A 5,167-nucleotide genomic window follows, 5' to 3' on the forward strand; every position below is an offset into this window, starting at 1 on the left:
ACAGGGAATCTCCTGAGGTGGAGCACCTTCTCCTGGGTAGCTTTTGATGCATAAAATGTCATTAAGGTGAAATTCGTTTAATATTTTTTTTTGAGAGTTGGAGAATCATAACCGAAGATGAAGCACCATGTACAACAACCAGAGTCCCCGGGCAGCCATGCATCAGGGCAGCTCGGATGCAGAAACTTGCCGGCGGGGGAACTGAGCGCTCAGCTCCTTGGGCTTCTGGCTGCTCGGGGCTGACCAGGCCGCTTCCTCCACGGTAGCACATTGTTGGTCCATCAACAGTGTGTTTGAGCGTGAGTATTGGAGGGGGGTCTATGAATGATGAATGAATGCAGATTTATTTAAATACCGCCATCCTTCGATCACGGCGGTTTACAAGATAATAATAAATACACTACAGCATAAAACAAAATTACAGATAGAAATTTGACCACAGAACTCCCACATATTAATCCGTATAATAAAGTACATCATTAAGAATCCATCAATTCCTACCTAAGTATTAAACCAGTTAAAATCTAAACAACCGCAATACACAGGAAAGAGCAGTCCGGGACTGTTGGAAAGGCTTGGCGGAATAAGTGAGTTTTGAGATTTTTCTTAATGACTCCAGGGAGGGGGGCGAGCGGAGCTCATTCGGGAGAGAGTTCCAAGACTGCGGGGCCACCGACAGAGGAAGCCCTTGTGCAGTTCCCTCGTATCTCATCTTTGGAACTCTCAAAAGTTTTTTTCCCACCTGACCTGGAGTGCGGGGCGGATTGTATGGGGAAGAGCCGGTTCCTCCAAATTACTTGGGCCCACAGGCCATATAGGGCTTTCTGGTACATAACCAACACCCTTGTATTGAGCCGGAAGCGGTTTGTGCAGCCATGCAGTCTTCAATAGCGGTGTTTGTTGCTGGACTGGAAACTACCAGGGACCAGCCTGCGGCCCTATTTTTGAACCAACTGCAGCTTCCGAGTTTGCGTACACGGGTTTGGCCCCATGTAGAGCGCATTAAGAAATCAACTCGATGAGGTTACCAGTGCATGCCTTACTGTTTCGGTTCCCCGGTCCAGGTAGGGATGCAGCTGGCGTATCAACCGAGCTTAGAGCAGGTGCTTCTGAACCGTCGGCCATCCACTGAGGAGGTAGGTGAAGCGACGAGTCCATAAGAACCCCCAAACTGCGACACAGTGTCCTTCAGGTGGAGCGTGACCCCGTTCAGGACAGGTGGACCAAATTTCCTCCCAAGAGCCTATCGAAGTACTGTGACTTCCGTTTCTCTGGATTCAGGCTGAGTCTCTTTTCCCCCCAGCCCAATACCGACTCAGACAGGCATTGAGTGGGAGATGCCTTAGTCACTGGCATCAGCGGGAGACCACAAGAGAGACTGTTTGGGTGTCATCAGCGTACTGTAATTACCGCGCCCCGTGTATCCGGATGATCTCTCCCAGTGGCTTCATGTAAGTTAAATGCATAGGGGACAAGATCGCCCTGAGGACACCAGATGTCAGGGCCCTCCCTCTCAGAACGACAGTCCTGCTCCACCATCTGGAACCTACCTGAGAGGTAGGAACGGAAAACCACTGTAAAGCGTGCCCCTGATCCCAACCCCCCAGGTGATCCAGAAGGAACCATGGTCGATGGTATCGAAGGCCGACAGGATGTCTAAAGCGCTCACAGGGACACGATACCGCCCGTCCATGCCCAGATGGAGATCGTCCGGCTAAGGCGACTGGCAGTCTCAACCCCATAGCCTGCCCGGAAAACCTGTTTAAAATGGGTCCAGATAATCCGTCTCCTCAAGACCCTCTGTAGCTGGGAGCAACAACTCTCTCGATTACCTTCCCTAAAAATGGGAGCCGTGACACAGGATGCTAATTATTCGAATTCGGAGGTCAAGGTCTTAATAACGGTTTTACCAATGGCCGTTTGAAGATCGATGGAAACCAGCCCTCCCCGAATGATGAATTGATAATATGACGCCGATTTCTGTTGTGCCGTTCCCCCCGTGAACTGCCAGCGCCATGAAGGGCAGGGATCAAGAGAGCAGGCGTCTTCCTAACGACTACCGCGGGATCTTGTCCACATCCTCGGTACTTACAGACTCAAAATGATCCAGTACAACTGGTCCACGGAAGCTCTGGACCCTCCATCTCTTGATTTTCGAACCACAACAGCGTCGCGATACAGCTCTTAGCCGAGAGATTTTTCCACGAAGTTGTTCAAACTACGTCACAGCAGGCTTTTGATGGCTCCCATGTGGGTTCAGGGGGGGAGCCACCTGAGTGAGCTCTCTCACCACCTGACAGCTCTGCTGGACGCGACTCCGCGAACGCAATACGTGAGCCATAGAACGAATTCTTAGCTGCACCTATTGCCACTCCGTAGGCCTGTAGGCCTTCAAATGAGACTCTCGGAGGTCTTGTCGGCTAAGTCCTGATGGTTCCGCCATTTGCGCTCTAGTCGTTGCGCAACCGGCTTCCTTTGCCCTGAGATCTTCTATATACCAGACGCACACACATACACCTACACACGATCAAGAGCTGCGCAACACAATAGCTTCTCAGTTGCTGGGTGTCAGAAACAGCTATAATTCTGTCACATGTTTGGAGTGGTTTGCGGCAAATTGGCAGCTGCACTGTTGATCTTTTGTATTGTTTAAGAATTGTAACATTAGTGAAGGGTGTGCCTCTAACTTCTACCTTAGCCCTGACTGAGCATGGTGCGGGTTTCTGTCTGTGCCTGTGGACGTGTTTTCACGCAGGGATGGGAAAGATGCTTCACCCAGGAGCATTCTTGAACTGTTTCTGGGCATAAACACAGCAGGAACTTCCCTAAGGGACCTGGGCCACCCGCTGTGTGTGTCTATTCTCTTGTCATTGCAGTGCTGTGAGGCAGGAGGGTAAAAGTGTGTCCCTCCAGACCCGGTGGATGCAGCTCCTCAGAGACCTCATTTTTGCCTGTGCTGGCAATGGGGTTGATGGGTTCACCAGCCCAGAGCTGCCTTGACCTGCCTCTAAAAGCTTTTTTTTGTTTGTTTCTTATCTTCTCCTTCAAGACGAGTTAGCAGAGAGAGGCTGCCCCCACAGACATTGCCACCTTGAGGAGTATCCTGCGCTTCCTGTTGTAAGTGATACTTGGGGCATCCTACCCAATTGCCCTCAGTCCAGAATTATTCACATTGCTCGCCATGTTGCACATGCATCAGTTCGCTGCTGCACATATGGGGGAGTTTGAATGCTAAACACTTTGGGTGTCACTGAAAACTAGGGCCTTAAGAGTCCAAGGTTTAAAGCTGTAGTTGCAGCGAGTTATAATCTGTTGTTACTTATTTAAAAAGCATAAAAATGATGCATTTAAAGGGATATTAAATGAAGAGCTATCCAACTGTGCTGTATGACAGGAGTCACTTCGAGAATGAACCTCTGTCCTACCAACTCAACTTCGTAGAAGTATTGACAGATGTGTTTGCAGGAATGCATGTGTGTGTGTGGGTTGGAAGGTGGTGAGGTTTGATATCGAGGAAAGAAACGCCAGGAGGAGGGAAGGAGGCATAAGCCGGAACCAGTAATGAGGAAAATGGGGGTATTCTTACAAATTGGAAGAAAGATGGGGCTGGATGAAATTTCAACATGGGTTGCAGATGCTTAATGGCAGAATCAAAGGGGTGTCTTGGAGATGGGAGCAAGAATCCACACGGTGAATGTAGGGGAGAATGAGGGAGTGTGAAGACAGAAGGAGGGGGCTTCCAGTTCAGCCAGCACAAGAAGAGTTGGTTCCTAACAAATACTCAAGATTTTTACGCTCCGCACAGGGGGAAATTCCATTGTAGCCTTTGCCGGCATTTTTATAATGTCATCTCCTAATTCCAGTTACTGCCTACCTCATCGGGGGGCCTGCCTCCTGGCTGGGAATGGAGGAAAGATGAGAAAGGAAGATCTTAACTATATTGACCACAATTCCCAAACGACCACCTGGAAGAAGCAGCCCTCCGGTACATTCTCTTGAACCCATGGTTTCGGGTGGAGGTGGGTTCCCGGTGCTGGCTGTGGTGTGCTCCTTGGCAAATTCTTCATCCCAGTTGTGGGGACCCATGGCAGTCTCCAATGTGCCAGTGGGGGCTTGCGCCTCCTGTGTCCCGAGAGAATGTTCTCTCCTTCCAGCTCCCTTGCATGCCTTCTGCCCGTTTGCCCTTGGGTGACAAGGCCATGCCGTGTATGTGCTAGTCAGTGGGGAGTTCTGGGCACACACCTATTTCTGGATAATACCATTCCAATTGATAAGGCCCTGTTACCGTTGTTCCTGTGATCACATCCATGGGTTCAACCATCTACCGACTGGGGGGAAGGAAAATTTCTAAAGTAAACCTTGATTATATAAGGCACACCCGTTTTACAAATGCCATAGTCTATCAGGGACTTGAGCACCATAGCTTTTGGTGTCCCTGGGGGTCTAGAACAAACCTCGGCAGATACCAAGGGCCCACTGTAGAGTCAGTATGGTCCTCCTTAGTCCTGGGAATAACAGTCTATGACAAAATGCCTCTGATTCTGGACAGTTGTGAAGCTGCTGGAGGGACGGAGGGTGTGGGTTCCACCATCATCCAAACAAAAATCCCAATTCCTCCGCCCGAATTCCAGGCCGAGAATGTGGGGAGCCCTGGTGGCGCAGTGGGTGTAAATGCTGTACTGCAGCCATTCACTCGAAACCACAAGATTGCGAGTTCAAGACCAGCAAAAGGGCCCAAGCTCGGACTCAGGCTTGCATCCTTGCCGAGGTCGCTAAAGAGTACCCAGACGTGGGGGCAATTAGCTTACTTGCTAATTAGCTTTGTAGTGTTCACCGCTATGATCTTTGGATAGCTGGTATTATAAAATAAAAACAAACAAACAAACAAAAACAAACAACAGGGCAAGGAAGGCTGGGCTGGCCAGGGACCCCAGGGAGCTGCTTGTCAGAGGAAGCCAGTAGGGAAGGCGCGGATGGGCAGAGCAGTGGTTCTGGCGCAGGCATGGAGAGGCACCCGTGCAGCAGACAAGCTACTTTTGTCCTGGACAAAATGGAGAGCTTCTTCCGCTGGTGATGGTTGGCATTAGTTGAGATGGTAGCAGTGCTCGTCATGAGGAGCCCAATGGGATTGCCCCTTCCCACCTCAGAGCAAGGACTTCAAAGAAGG

Source organism: Sceloporus undulatus, unplaced genomic scaffold, assembly GCF_019175285.1.
Source record: "Sceloporus undulatus isolate JIND9_A2432 ecotype Alabama unplaced genomic scaffold, SceUnd_v1.1 scaffold_143, whole genome shotgun sequence".
Lineage (NCBI taxonomy): Eukaryota > Metazoa > Chordata > Lepidosauria > Squamata > Phrynosomatidae > Sceloporus > Sceloporus undulatus.